The sequence below is a fragment of the Dermacentor andersoni genome, chromosome 1 (genome assembly GCF_023375885.2).
Source record: "Dermacentor andersoni chromosome 1, qqDerAnde1_hic_scaffold, whole genome shotgun sequence".
Lineage (NCBI taxonomy): Eukaryota > Metazoa > Arthropoda > Arachnida > Ixodida > Ixodidae > Dermacentor > Dermacentor andersoni.
Genome location: NC_092814.1, coordinates 354,218,579 through 354,235,053, shown reverse-complemented (window position 1 = coordinate 354,235,053; position 16,475 = coordinate 354,218,579).

Genomic DNA, 16,475 nt, shown 5'->3' with positions numbered 1-16,475 from the left:
AGATGGCACAGCATGTCCAGAAAGAAGCATGCAAGAGGAGCCCGGTTGAGACACAGGAAGCGTTTCTCAGCATTCGCATGCACCAGCATGCCATACATTTTGGAGGTATTGCGCAGGCTTCCCGGTGGCACTGATAAATGGTGCCAAGTGTTCTTAAGGAAGCACAGAAGAGGAGTCCCACTGCAGTACATGCCTCCGACATAACTCGTTTCGACGGTGGCAATACATTGTGTCATTATATTGATTCAATGCTAAACGCATTGCCGTCGACAGTGATCTTGAGATGGGTTCTGCCGAATTGTTTTTCTATGTTACATCGATTGTCCTTGCATCTGAACTCCCTAACACAGTGAGGGTGAGTGCATATGCGGACAGCATACACATATGGGCTTCTGGAGCCACCCATCCACAAATGTGTGCTCAACGACAATGCTGCTGCAACCGCAATACAGGGCGTGTTACGATCGGCTTGCAGGGGTACTGCTCTGCAAACCTATCTCAGCCCGCTGCAGATGTTTCGATCGACCCGCGGGGGTGGCGTCCTTCAGAGAACCGGCGACGACGATAGCACTAACCAACCATGCACTTCCTTCGAAGAACTGGAGACCACGACAGCGTTAATCCACCATGCGCCTCCTTCGAAGAGTCGGCGACGGCAGCAGGGCTGTCCACGTTTGGCGGACCGTGTATTGTTGGTTGATTTGCCGTGGCCTTCATGGTCCATTTGCAGTAAGAGAGCTTCTCGGAAAAGGGTGTATTGCGGTGCGTTTTTCCTCCGGCCCCAGGATTCGTCACAGTCTGCTGACACTCGTGGCGACTACCGGAGAAGTCAGCTCTGGAATTAAGAGGTGCCGGCTGGGGTCAAGCGTGACAAGCTGGCTACGAGGACCCGCTCTACACGGTGGGTTCTGGGAATCCAAAGTGCGTATGTGCGTGTGTGAGCCCTCCCCTTCAAAGGCGGGTCGACTGCGCTCCAATGACTGTGGACGCTCCGATTGGACGAAGGTTGGACAGCAGTTATCTCTCCCCTAGGGATCTAGGGAGGACAGAGTGTTTTTAAGGAGCTGTGTGCTCGACAAGCGGTGTGCTTGCTGCTTGGAGCTGGTGTGCTGTGTGCTTCGTATTTCGGGCTTCATTTGGGAGTCATGCTAGACTGTTGAAATGTGTCTCATGTTTTAATGTAACTATGTAAATAAATCCTGTAGTCCTAAGTCTCGATGAGAGCAAGTTCCTCTCTACAAAAACGTCCCAAGCGTGGGTGAGTTGGACGACGGCATGGCCCAGCTACCACATAGTTCATGCAAAGTCTAATCCCTACAACCCCGACCACAAACCCAACAAGCTACACAGCCGCAGTCTTCCATTGCATGGCTTAACTGCTCGATTATTAGAAATGAAACTCCCATTTAGAAGGAACATTGCAATGGCCGCAGTCCTCTACTCGGTGGCTTAGGACTGCTCTATCTTTGCAAATGAAAGTTCCCTTTAGAAGAAGCAAGGACAATGAACATTGCAATGAAACGTGCTTTCCTTTTTTTCACTGTTTCACAGAAACGCCCCTCCAGCGTAAGGGCGATGAGGGGAGTACAACCTGTATTGTAGAATGTATGAAGAGCTAGCAATAGCGGCACAGTGCTGAAAGCAAATGGAGGCAGGAGAGCTTCCATAAAGTGCGATAGTTTTTGCAATGTCATTCAACTTTGTGTACTAAATCCGCAGTGAGCAAAGTCCATGTGTGGACGCAGATCGTTTTAGGGTTTTTCATCGTCATTTCAACTCAGATATATCAGCTTCTGTGTGCTCCTTGCAATATAGTAAAAGTTACATGACCGAATCCCCCCCTCCCCCAGCAAACCATTAGGGGGGACCCTGCACCCCCCTGGCCCTTACAGTGCACATGCCACAGGCCATAAAGGCATTGTTTACAGCAGAACGTTGCATTCCGAGAAAGACAGACTGACTGCTCCATAACATACACAGGCATGTGACTTTGATGCATCAGCGTAAAACTCTGGACAAGAGTATTCATGCTTAAGCTCTAGGAAGTGCATTTGAATGTGTCTCTGAAGAATAGTGTTTACCTGAACTTCGTGGTTGCAGGAAGCATTTCCAAAGAAAGCGCTGACATGGACAGAGGAGAAGGAAAACAACACACTGCCAGACTAGCAGTTTGAATGTATATTATTAGTTTTTACACTCTTTAGAGCACAAAACAACCAATGCAGTGCCTTTTTTTTCTTTTTCTTCCACTCCGATAATTTGTTGCTTAGGCGGATAGAATGGTTTTGCGCTGGTGGCCTTCTTTTTGTGTCAGTGGTATTGATAGTGAATTGACGCATGATTGCATGCGTCTGTCAATGCCCATGGCTTCTGTAATTTTGTACATCAGCTTGTCTTTACATTTTTCCAAGACCTTTTTATCGTGAAATTGATAACTGATGAAAAGGAGATGCCTGTTGGGGATGCCTTCCAAAGGTGCTGCATGTTCTCTTGTTCTGTCATTCAGACACCCGCCTGCTTGTCTTATTTATTGTCGGCCACGTGATAAAGGTATATCATAGATAACTCCTTTCTTGTAGGCAGTGTACTTTTTCTTGAGGTTTTATTGTGAAGTGGTTATTCTCATGGCCATTCTCATGTGCACATTGGATATGCCTTGTTTGGTGCTGAGCACACAACCGTTATACTTTCTTTTATAGTGCACGGTGTGTCGTCTTCCTCCGCTTTGTCCATGTCAGTGCTTTCTGCTGAAAACCCTTCTTGCTGTGCCTCTGGAGCGTATTTTGTGACTTCTTTAAACCATGTAGTATCACATTAAATAAGCTGCCACTGTGGTAACGACTTTGCTGTAGCTATTAGGCAATGTTCAAGGAGTGGGACATGCATTTCGTCACTTTAGTTTCCTCACCCTCAGTGAGAAGGGCTTGTAGCACCCACTGACACCACTACGCGTGGTTCTAACGGTCGGTGATCTCAATCGGTACTGCAAAAGATGAGGAAAATAAAGTTGGGCGGCGCATGCTCGTGGTGCAAGCACGGCATATGCTAGTCCGTTCCAAGAGCGCGCTACGCTGGTCCTCTCGTCTGGCACTCCTTTGCAACCCCTTGGTTAGTGACATTGGTGACCTGGACATGATGACCGACCGAAACCTACCGCCCTCAAGCAACCTTCCACCTGACGCTACCTCATGTCCACAGGACGTCGCAGCGCTACAGCTTCGCTTGCCCACGTTCTGGCAAAAGGACCCACAGCTAGGTTTGGCTCACCTAGATAGAAGCCTCTTTCGATCTGCACCACATCACCTCGGACACTTCTCGGTATTGCTACTTACTTGCCAACCTGTCTCCTGAGGTTGCTCACGAGGTGGCGAACGTCATCACTGCACCTTTGAGGGAGGCCCCGTACCAGCAGCTGAAGCAGAGTATTTTGGACCGCACCACGGCGTCTGAGAGCGCATGTCTCAAACACCTGCTCACTTCCGAGGAGCTTGGAGATCGCCGCCCTTCCCAGCTGCTCAACAGCATGCACCGGCTCCTTGGCTCACGCAACGTTGGCGTGAACGGTGCACTGTTGAAGGAGCTCTTCCTGCAGCGCTTGCCGCAGTACCCGCCTTGTCTTGGCCACTGCAGAAGACTTGATCCTCGACCGCCTCACCCAGCTCGCTGATCGAATCTACGATGCGACTTCTCCTTCTGTCGCCGCCTTCCCTTCAACACATGAGCCCTGTATCATGGCCCGCTTAGTGTCCCGGATGGACCAGCTCGCGCCGTATCCATCGACGCCCTTTGGACGTTCTCTCATGACCAGCGCGGCTCCTCCTCATGCCACAGCCACCGCCCCTCTTCCCCTGAGCAGATCCCACCCGCGCAATCCATGAAGCGCGCGCCTATTTGTTGGTACCATTGCACTTTCCAGCACCTTGCCTGCCAGTGCAAGTCCCCATATTAGTGGTCGTGCAATACACTAAGATATCTATGACAGTGGCATGCGACCTCGCCTTACAACCCAGTTTCCTTGTCATTAGCATGGATTGCATTTCCGGCATGCACTTCCCTGTAGACACTGGTGCGTCAAGGTCAGCGTGCTGCCATCCTACAAGCATGACCGTGCTTCTAGGTCACCTGGCTCAACGTTTCGTGCAGCGAACTCTACCTCCATCGCCACGTGTGGTCTATGGTCCCTCACTCTCGGCCTTGGCCTGTGGCGTACGTTCCGGTGGGCTCTGACTTCCTGACTCATTTCGACCTCGACGTAGCATGCGCCACCGTCACCTGTTTGAGGGCAAGACATTACTCTCCATTCCTGTAGTTCTGTCGGCTGTCGCTCCTAGTGGCATCCACACGCTGATTCCACCATGCCCGTATGCTCACATCCTCAAAGACTTCCCTGAGGTGATGAGGCCCTGCAACTTAAATCAGCCATTCAAGCACAGCGTAACCCACCACATTGTCATGCGCAGTTCACCCATCGCAGCCCATCCATACCGCCTCTTCATTGAACGTCTGGCCATTGCTAAACGGGAATTCAAGCATATGCTCCAGCTGGGTATTATTCGCCCTTCGTCCAACACTTGGGCCTCCCCATTTTAGCTGCCATTTTATGTTCTAAGAGATCATAATATTCTGGTGTATGTCTTCAGTACAAAGTCTTCCAAGTACTTCGCATGTGAACTTCAACTGGCCTTTATATTGGAGTTCACGATGGATATCCGGCAAATCAAAGGCGCCGAAAACGAGGCACCTGATGCAGTCTCCTGAATCACCTCCCTCGGCGCTACGTCTGGCTCCGGCTCAGATGGAAGACCCTGAGCTGCAAGCGCTGCATGACCTTCCCCATTCCCTACATCTACAACCCGTTTCTCACCCGTTTGTGCCTGGCTCCGTGTGACATGTCAGCGGCTGCACCTCGTCCCTTCATTCTGGCTGCCTTCCGTCATGCGGTGTTACAATCCCTTCATGACATCTGCTATCTCAGCATCCGAGCCACGCAGCACCTCGTTACACAGCACTACGTCTGACCAAGCACTAGCACCAATGTTTACCGGTGGGCATGTTCGTGCCTCGCCTGCCAGGCCGCCAAGGTGACCTGCCACACGAAGGCTCCCATGCAGTCTTTCTTACCACCTGGCTTATCATAAGAAGCCAACAAACACTGACACCAAGGACAACATGGGGGAAATTACTTGTGCTTAATAAATGAAATAAAGAAACGATAAATTAATGGAAATTAAAGTGGATGAAAAAACAACTTGCCGCAGGTGGGAACCGAACCCACAGCCTTCGCATTTCGCGTGCGATGCTCTACCAATTGAGCTACCGCGGCGCCGTTTTCCCATCCACTCTCTTGGGTATTTATGTGTCCTAGTAGAACCCTGGGAGTGTTAGCCAGTGCCACCGCACGCAGACCTTGGCGGCGGACGTGGAACGTCTTTTTTGCCGCAGACGTCACGAGAACGTGACCTTTTAGGGTGAAGGCAACTGGTCAATAAACCCACATATGCTACCTGAAGGCATCAATGTTGGCGGATTCGAGACCCTCGTTATGTAATAACGAGAAGAAAGGGGGTTAACCGAGGAGCCGGATTTTTATTAGTCATATCATAAGAAGCCAACAAACACTGACACCAAGGACAACATAGGGGAAATTACTTGTGCTTAATAAATGGAATGAAGAAACGATAACTTAACGGAAATTAAAGTGGATGAAAAAACAACTTGCCGCAGGTGGGAACCGAACCCACAGCCTTCGCATTTCGCATGCGATGCTCTCGATCGGGCCCCTCGGTTAACCCCCTTTCTTCTCACCGTCTCCACTTCTTCGACGAGTGCATCTCGCGGTTCCGTCTGGGTAGGGGGCCCTGTAGTGCCCACCAACGCTGTTACAAGTGGACGCTAAAGGTCAGCGCTCTAGGTCATCACTGCAAAAGATGAGAAAAATAAAGTTGGGCGGCACATGCTTGCAGCGCAAGCACAGCATGCGTTAATCCGTCTAAGAGCCTGCTACGCTGGTCCTCTTGTCTGACGCTCCACTGCAACCTCTTGGTTTGGGACAGTCTCTCTCATTGCAGGTTGGTTATGAAAAAGTGTGGCACAGGTCACATCATTTACAGTTGAATAGGAAGAATATTCGTGGTTTGAATGTGCTTTAAAAAATATGCAATACTAGAGCATGGCATCTGCAAATGAAGTGACCACTCACTCGATTCCTGATAAAAAAAAACTTTGGCCAGGTGGATGCCTAAATGGTGAACAAGATGCAGCATCTTTGGGACACTTGGCTTAGCAGACTGATATACCATGTCACTGTAGTCTAAACGTGAACATATAAGGCTTTTTTTACAAGTTTGTAAGGCACTTTCCATCACTACCTCAAGTTATGTGCGAGAATATTTTAAGAATGTTTGGTTTTTAAGCATTTGTCCTTGAGATACTTCATGTGGGGAATGAAATTTAGATTGGAGTCTAGCTTATTGTCACCATTACACATTGATATTTTAAATAATTAGCCTGCAAGTGAAATGAGAAAAGCTTAAGAGGAAGCTATACCTCATTTGGTTCACAGGCCAAGAGAACAAATGGTGTCAGGGCCAGCCCAGCATGAAGCCACTGAAGAGATATCTCCTACACCTGAAGAGGAAAGCACATCCTCAGGGAGATTAAGGGAAGGAAATGAAAGTGGTACCTCAGATGAGGGACTGCCCACTGAAAGTGGACTTGTGTTACCAGATTTTACTTAGTGCAAGCTGAGCGTGCTGTTGCGGAATTAGGTCTATCACGAGATACGGGAGGTGCTGTGACTGCTCACGTGGCTTCTGTGTTAACTGCCTCTAGACTTGCTCACTGCTGTGCGGTAACATTATGGAACTTCACTTGATAGACATTGTGTGGCTGGAGAACTGAGAGCACAAGACGGTGAGCCATCTCAGTGCATGTGCTTCCACTCCTCCCTGCAATCCTGTGTAGCCCTATCAATAGAGTTGACATGGGTCCATCTCACAGAATACCTTCAATGTTATGGTGACAGAACGCCGTATAGTGCCCTGGATACATGGCATAATTTTATGACACTGACTTAGGCTCTGCTGCCATTATTGAAGGGGCCTGAAACACCTTTTCCTGAAGTATCAGGAAAACGCTGGAATAAGTGCGGCGCTTTTCAAGCAATTCATTTACGAAAACATTTTTTAAACAGACGTAACCTGACCAGAGGTATAGGAGTGTGATTCTGTCTCCATTCTGATGAGGAAAAATGCAAGAACATTTTGGTACCATGCTTTAGGTGCACATTAAAATTAAAGAACTCTAGGTGGACGAAATTATTCCGATGTCCCACCCCCACTAGGGCAGCTCTCATAGGTAGGGAATTGTTTTGGCATGTTAAACTCCATAATTCATTCATTCACCATGCTCATTCATGTTCATCTGACATGCAGACCATCATACCTCCTGCTGATGTTAGAATCTCCCAACAAACTATCAAACATGTTACAACAGCCTGTTTGTGGTACTCCTTAATTTTTTCTTTGTCAGAGCATTTACTTGAATGGCATCTGCCTAAATTTGAGAACGAAACAGGCTGCTATATAAAATAGATGATTAGGTCAGTGGAACTTTATTTCTTATAGTTTACAGAATATATGGCATGCTCTACATTTTTTGTCTCTCTGTAAAAATGGACACTTTTAGTTAACTTAAACATTGCACTAATGATTAACACAATTGCAACTAGATATGACACACTTTATATACATGTTTTATCCCATGTTGCCACATTGCCCCCTGTCGTGTACTTCGTAAGAGCACCAAGTCTACTACATGTCTCGCTACATGGCAAGTATTTAATAACGTGGTGGGAGAGCACAAAGCACATGATGATAAGCTAGTCCACAAACAATGTTAGGTGAGAAGTACTCAGGAATGTGGGAAGCTCGTAATCTGTATTTAGATCCTATCTTCTAGCATTCAGGACAGTCAATGCTACAGGTGGCAAGCTTAAACCTTGTACATAAGTGTAAAAGAGAGAGAATCTAAAGCAAATTTTAATTGTGTAGTGAGTGGGGGGTCCAGTCTCCCTTAAATATAAGCATAAGCCTCTCACATGAATCCTGTTTGAGCCTAGACACTCTGCAGTTACAATGTTATCATCATACATCCATGCATGGCCACACTGCTGTACTATGAAGACAAAGACAAACAAACAATGAATGAACTTTTCTTTTGCCTTTTCCACATTATTTCTACATTTCAAGTAAACATCTACAGGTAATTTTCTCCTATACTTTCCTTTAGTTCATTGTCTCTTATAACTTGGGCAAGGCAAGCTTGCTACATACATTATGAAACAGCAATCCAAGCTGACTATCACACTAAGTCTAACGCACAAATGAGTGATGTTAGCATTGCAAAATATTAACAACATCAACGAAACTTCACATCTATTGAATGCACCCAACAGTTGTAAGACAGAAAGCATGCAGTAAGGAACTGAATGCCTAAACAGAAACAGGTATAGTGAGTGTTATAACAGAGTGGCTAGGAAACGTGCTCGAATCCATATCAAGATGGCTGCATGTAATGTGTCTGCAGTGTTATCTCCTTTCCGTGAGCCAAGGCAGGCTTTGGTGTCCCTCTATTCCAAAGCCATATAGGAGTATAAGGCACCTTAGCCCTATGCAGCAGTGCAAAGGAAATGCTTGCAGGTGTTAGTGAAGAAACAGAAAACAAGCTCAGTTACATAGAGACACTAATCATATATTCCTCTCTATTTTTTATCGTAAGTGGTACATATCGATTTTGAAACTGAGATTTTAAGAAAGTAGTAAACACAACAATTCAGGCTTTGGTATATAGGTATCTTTTCAGTGAATATGACGTTTGTCATATTCATCAGTAACAATGGTGATTTGTGACTGTGGTAAAATTTTATAAAAGTTACATAAGATAATGCTACTCACACCACTGGTCTGGCCAAGGACCGTGTCTTTGATTGACTGCTGTTATGGACATCACTTTCAGCAGATGGTGATTGGCTACGCCAGTGGGTATATAACACCCACCTCTCCATGACACTGCACCGGACACATCACTCAAAAGTGAAAGTATTCCCAACAGTTATTCATTAGGAATATGGCCCCAGGAATCGACTTTATTTTGAAGATTTCAGCACTCCACGTCCGATCCATCTAAATGCATTATAGCAGGGGATGAGATTAAGAAACCCTCCCTTTCTCTACACCATTGCATTGTAATAAATGAATTATACATCAATTTGCCATCTGAAAAGTGATATGCTGGTATAACATTTATTACAGGAAGGTAGCCTAAGTCATGCTCAAGACGGCAAGCATTACAAACTTTTCTATGCCACTCCTGTGTGAGAGAGAAAACTTTTATTATTTCATATGCCTGGTACAGCATTCATGGCACAGGATTGTTGAGGCATACCTTGTCAGGCTTCCAGCTGGTAGGTCTTTAGTAGTGGTGGCAGTAGTGAGCCAGTCTGCACAAAGGTCAAGGACGTCCGCTAGGACAGAAAGAAGCAAAGTATTGGGTGAGGACAGGTTTGACAAGAGGACACTCCAAGAAAGTGTGGTGAACATCAATGCTTGCACCACCCTACACTGCCATAGTCAGCGGCGATGGAAAAGCGAGGGAAGGCATGCCAGTAAGTGCTGTCTCGGCATGCCATGATTGGGTAGAGTGCAGGTACAGGGCGTATCAACTCAGCCTCAAATCTTTTAGGTGGAACTATTTTTGCTCCTTGAGAACTGATTGTGGTGTAGGCAACAAGGGGACCCAGCTACATGGTATGACCCAGGTAATAAGAGTGTGTGTCAAATTGTTTTCTTTTACTGTTTAATGCCCCATCACTCATAACTGTGGATGAGTCTCCATGCAAGATTGGAAGTTATTGAAAAGGTAGTGAAAAAGTAGGGAATAGGAAAAAAACCCTGCAGGTAGCCTGACTGTCCATCCTTAAAATATGTGAGATATGTGGCGTAGCAGGGTGACACAGTGGTCACAGAGGTTACCAATAACTCTCATGGATTTTTTTGACATAATTTAAAGCATGCAGGATGGTTCACTGTCATAATGGGTAAACCATGGTCTTAGAATGTAGTGCCCATTAAGTAGGTATTACGACTGCAGCAAGTGTATTTGAAACCAGGTGTTCAGCCCTGTCTGCCCTACTGGCACAGGCATGTTGGGTCCGTGTTGCACAGTATGGGGAAGAAAATTGTTAGCACAACAGCAGCCCTACATTCCTGGTCAGCATTGCCAGAGTTGGCCTGAAGTTAACTGTCATGAGAGGTCCGACTTTAGGAACTGATACTGACATAGCATTGGATAATGCTCGGCTAAAAACATAGAGCTTCCTACAATGGCCAGCCTTGTCAACACTAAGCCAATTCAGAATTAACACTTCAACCCTTCATTCCCAGAGAAAAGGGTGTTACTATTTAGTGAATAAGTTGCTTTTTGCATGCATTACTAACAATTTAGTAGCCGCATTAGTGCCAGTACCATTAGTAACATTCAGTAACTATAATAGGTTAAAACCATTACTAACACAGCTGCAATATCATGTTCAGCAGTTCAGTGGTACCTATCGAGAGCATAAGTTATATTACTATTTCCATGATCATAGAGAGATAACCTTTAGCCTAAATGCAAAATTTAAAAAGCACTAGAAAACAAGAACCACAAGATTGCATTTTGAACACCACATTCTTATTTTCCTTCATTTCTGAAGTAAGTTACCGAAAAGCATAGTAAAGAAAACTAGAAAAAAGAATGTAACCCCGCATGCAGGATGTTCAGTAAGGCTCTGTGTTATGACGGTCATCTTGAATCCACATGCATTAATAATCTATCTTGAACAGAATGTTATCATACCAAGAACAAACTAAATATAGATGATGAAATGATAAAGGAGAACAATACATCCCATAATACAACAACCAGACTTTGACACAATATGACTTAGAATGGCGTATAATATGTATGTACATACAGCCATACTTTCAGGAGCCGACATTGTACCAAGGAGCTTATATATAAACCTTAAATTTATATATAAGTATATATAACCTGTTTTGTTTGTAGTGGTGGGCACCTATGTATTTGGGTAAATAAACAAAGTTATGACTCCTAATTTTCTATAACATATGCTGTGCACATATGTATACCCAAAGATAGCACATAACTGTTAATCCAACATAATCAAAGAAACTTCAGTTTATGGATATGCTTTAGGAATGGATCATGCAGCTTAACATACCATGGGCAAAATCAGGTAGTAACCTTCAGTAACCTAACCATCATGTAGCTGTGAATATCTTGCGTTAGTATAAATAGCTAGTAAAAAGTTAATATCCTGTGAGAGGTAGTAACTGCAGCAGTTCCAAAATATTTGCTTCCATGCCGTTACGAACTTCTGTTGAGAATCTAAGCCAGCGGAAAATATTAAATTTTGATTGGCCAATCATCGAAACCGGTATACACTAGGGCAGAGTGACTGATTCATTAAGTTATCAAGGCTTTAAAGGGGTATGATAGGGTAAACCCCCCTCAAAAAATTGAATTTGCTATTTTGGCACATGAAAATGGATTGCGCTATGAGGAACAAACCTGCAGAAGCGCGACCTCGAGCGCCCGCTCAAAGCGGTTCAAGTGTCGCGCTGAAGTGTGCCGCGCGCCCTGGCGTTTAAAAATGGCGGTCGGAGACCGGTTTGTTTATCGTTGTCGTTCGCGGTTTTCTTCGTTATAGCATCGATATTTTTTTGTTTGTGTGTGTGTGTGTGTGTGGTAAGTGAATGATTTGTACTAAAAAAACATATATTAATTAAAAGAAGATGAGACATCCACCCAATCGTAGCAATTTCCACAAAGGAATCCCATACGGGTTCCTCGAAAGAAAAGCATCGCAGTTGATGAAAAATTTGTCCTGGTCCGGGGCTCGAATCCGGGACCACCGCCTTTCTGGGGCAGCCGCTCTACCATCTGAGCTAACCAGGCGGCTAGCAGATGGCCGGGCGAAGTCGAATTTGTTAACAACTCGAAGCAAGAGCTTGACTTAATAGTCGTTTGTAGAAAAGAACTCGTACGCCAAACTCTTGCTTTTGCTTACGTGGTCGTGGGCGCCTCTGTTTCGAGTTTCAAATTTATTACTTGCCCAGAAGATGGCACGATCGTCCAGTAAATGGAGCAGAAAGAGAACGTTCAAAGCAGGGGCGTAGCCAGGGGGGGGGGGGGGGGCTTATGGGGCTTCAGCCCCCCCCCCGAAATTTTTTCGTGCTGTCCATGCACTGCCGACCAAAGCAACCCCCGGCGCCGGAAATCATTCTGGATTTTGTTTAGAATGTCTTTTTCACGCTCGAAAAGACATTTCACCGCGAACATTGCGAACTCGGGCTGGATTTCGCGGTAACGTCCATGCACCTGGAGTTGCATAATACAAGGAGCCCCCTCCGAGCACAAAGGGCGTTTTGATGGCGAGCGGGCTCGTCACGGCATATCGCGGAGGCCGCGGAATCTACGGAGCGCATGGATGTCAATTCTGAAACTTCATGGGTATAAAGTTCTCATAAACTTTTGATGTGAAATGTGCATTGACATTTCCAAAGTTGGGTTTTAGATTTTCAATTGCGGAACTTTGTGGGTTTAATGTTGTTATAAACATTTGGCACCAAAGGTTCATTGACTTTTCTAAAATCTTACATCGGAACACACTATCAGACAAGTTAACAAAGCACGCAGCGAAGTCCGATGAGACGAAACGTTGTGGTTCATTTGTGCCGTCATGTCATATAAAAAAATTAACATTTTTTTTCACCTACGCCAAAGCATCCATGTCAAGATACTAAAGCCAGCCAAGGTAACTATGTTCTTATTTATTTTTTCTACTTTGACTTTTATTTGCAAGGACACATTGAGCCTCTTCAATTCTTTATTTTTCATTTTTTTTTTTTTTTTTTGTTCTCGCTACCCTACCCGCGGGCTGCCAGAGCCAGCGAGAGCGCATGCCTTTTTCTGGTGTTGCCCCTACCACCGAGCGGCGCACTTCGGTGCGCGTTCCGTTTTCTCTGGCCGAGTGGATTTTCGTCTTCGAGAGTTTTGGACGCTTTCTGGCTAGTAGACTAGAAAAAGAAACAATGGTCGCTCGCCGCTCGCCGCCATCACTGTGGGGACTCGACGGATTGGAACGCGTTCGCCTGAGCACAACCTCTCCGGAATATTTTGTCTCGCCGGTGTAGGATACAGAGCAGCATGCGTATGGTTCTTTGTGGGCCAAGCGTCTCATGTTTTCTTCGATATTCTTTCGGTAGCCACATTAGGTGCCCAAAGTAGGCATTCGATTGTGGCCAACATGCTTTCCTTTGCGGTTGTTCATTTCGGTGGCCCCGCCTCTCAAAAGGAAGAAAAAAATACATTGTTGCGACGCAGCAAATTTCCGCATGGTAAAAGTTCGATTTTGTTACTTATTTTACGGAAAGTAATGGGCCACGGGACGCTTGAGTTGCCGGATACTCTTATGATATTATTGCGATAGCAATTATATGGACACTCCAAGCGCATTCCTGCAATAGCCGTCGCCCTTGTGTTTCGTATAAAGTCCAAGGGTGATAACACCGTGACCGCGCGCCGCATGGTGTATGTGCGAGGAGAAAAGCGGGGAGCAAGCGCGCCGCCTTCTGGCGCGCGCTATACATCGGGGGAAGTGGAAGGAGGGTGGGCGGGCCTTGGGATTCTGTGACCTGTGAATCTGTGATTGCGCAACATGTTTATTTGCCGTGTTTGACACATTATAACAGTGGCTTTTTCTTAGATGCGCAGATTTATTGGACACTTATATGTATATTTAAATATCTTGTTGCGAGGTTTTGTGTATACGTGCATGAGCTTTGTTTCCAGTGACACTTTGTTGCCCTTTATCAAGCTGTATCTTCGCATTTGTATATTCCATTATATATTCACATTTCTAATGTACGAGGGCGAGTCAAATGAAAGTGAGCCAACCCACCCCGCGCAATAATGGTTCGGTTCATTATCTGCAAGGCATGCGCGTAGCACACAAGCATCTCCCATTTACAAAAGTGACATGTAGGTGTGAGGATAAATGCTCTTTAATACTCTCATACACTGGGTTGAACATGGTTGCGTGACATAATGGACGCTCAAGAAGTTGAGCAGCGTGGTGTTGTGAGGTTTTTGACTGCTGAAGGTATTTCGTAAAAAGAAATTAGTTGCCGTAGGGCTGCCGTGTACGTTGAACATCGGATTTCATTGGCCACAGTGAAGCGTTGGAGCGAACGGTTCAAAGAAGGACATGAAAGTTGCAAAGATGATCCAAGACCGGGCCAAAGCCACCGTGCAATCACCCCCAACACAATTGCAAAGGTTGATGAGCTGATTAGACAAGAACGGAGGATAAGCATTGATGAACTGGCAGAGCGTGCGAACATCAGCCACGCTTTTGTTCCCACCATAATTCATGAACATCTCGGTTATCGGTTCTTGTGTGCGCAATGGATGCCCAATATGTTGAACCCCCGCCAGAAGATGGAGAATTTTTGCACTGCCTTGACTCATCTGATCTCGTATGACAATGAGGATGACGACTTCTTGTCTGCAATATTGATCGGGGACGAACCATGTTGCCACTGCTACGAGCCTGAAACACGACGGCAAAGCTTACAGTGGAAACATTCGAATTCACCACCCCCAAAGAGAGCAGAGGCCGTCATTTCCACCGGAAAGGTGTTGACTTTTTTTGGATCGTCAGGGGTCATTACTGATAGAATTTGTCAAATATTTACAGAGTATCAATTGTTTCCGATATTGTGACACGCCGGATCGGTTGCGTGTCGCAATCAAGGACAAACGACGTGGAAAATAGGTGAATGGGGTCATCTTGTTCCCCACGTCGCTGATGTGGTTAACACAAAACTGGCAAAGTTCAAGTGGGAAACGCTTCAACATCCGCCATACAACTCAGACCTGTCGCGTTGCCACTTCCACATTTTGGGGCAACTGAAAAAACAGCTCAAGGGAACCAGATTCATGTCGGACGATGACGTGCAAGAGTCAGTTGCAGACTTTTTGAAGCAGCAACCCAAGGAGTTTTATGAGACGGGAATCACGCGACTCGTTAGTCAATAGGACAAATGTCTAATTGTTCATGCAGACTAATCTTAAATAAAGTACCCCGTTTGTCATATGTTCGCATGCTCACTTTCATTTGACTGGCCCTCGTATATTTTGCAAAACTTCTGGTTTTTATACGTGCTCTCTGTTGCGACTATAATTTCGGTGCAATTACTCACGATACACGACTGGTGACACCTGCTCCTGCGTAATACATTGGAGCAAAGGACAGCGTTATTGAGATATTTCATTGGCCGTTGCATATGTACAAGAATATAAACAAGGTTCTTGAATGACAATGTTTCATTAACATATTTGTCCTCAACTTGTTCATTTCATGGCCCTTACATTTTTCATATCAGCGGCATGCACTGCTTTGCTGGTTTCGAACTGATATAGTTCTAAAGTTCGTGTAATATTTTCTTTACTTATTAAATAGACAAACAAATATCTCAAAAATATATCAGCATCTTTGGCAATGACAAAGCAGTATGTATTTGATCCATGAATTCATGTATTTGATCCTTCGACAAATTGTTTAAGAGGAAGCTTTAGCTCGGGCCCAGTTCCAACGCGGTCTATTCAAATACATGTAAAACGCAGAAACGCTTTTCTGAGATAACCCCTGGATCACTTTTAATGAAATTTGTTGCATTTGAGAGAGAAGGTTAAATTATAGTGTCTGCTGGAAACAGAATTTCGATTTGGGGTCTGAATTTTGTTTAAAATATTTAGAAAATTTTGAAATTTCGAAGAAAGTTAAAGCACGACGTTTACAAATTAATTGCTCTGCATCAAGAACAGATATTGCGGTTCTGTGAACGGCATCTGTTAAAACACTCAAAGCGGACAAATTTGATACGTCAATTGGTATCTTACGTGAATTTGTTACGTTGTGTACAAGGATTCTGCAAAAACCGTATTTCCATAATATAAATTTTTTTAGAATAATGTATAACAAAAGAATTTTGTCCGCTATAGATATACTATTAGATGCAATTCACAGAATTTAGATATCATTTTTCGTTATTGAGTTACAGTTTTAAACTTCATAGTTTAGCTTACTGAAAATTTGCGATTTATGCCAATTTTTAAGAAAGAAGTGACTGCCTAAATAAAAAATCCAAAACAAAAAATCACTAGAATTTAAGTTTTTCTTATAATTTCAAGAAACCTCGTCGAATTTGGTGCAGTGGTTGCCGAGAAAAACGAATTCTCCTTCTACATGTATTTAGATATGAGCACCCGAGCTAAAGCTTCCTCTTAAGGAGGAGGCCGAGCTGCAACGTGAGCCCCCCCCCCCCCCCCCCCGAACAAAATTTCTGGCT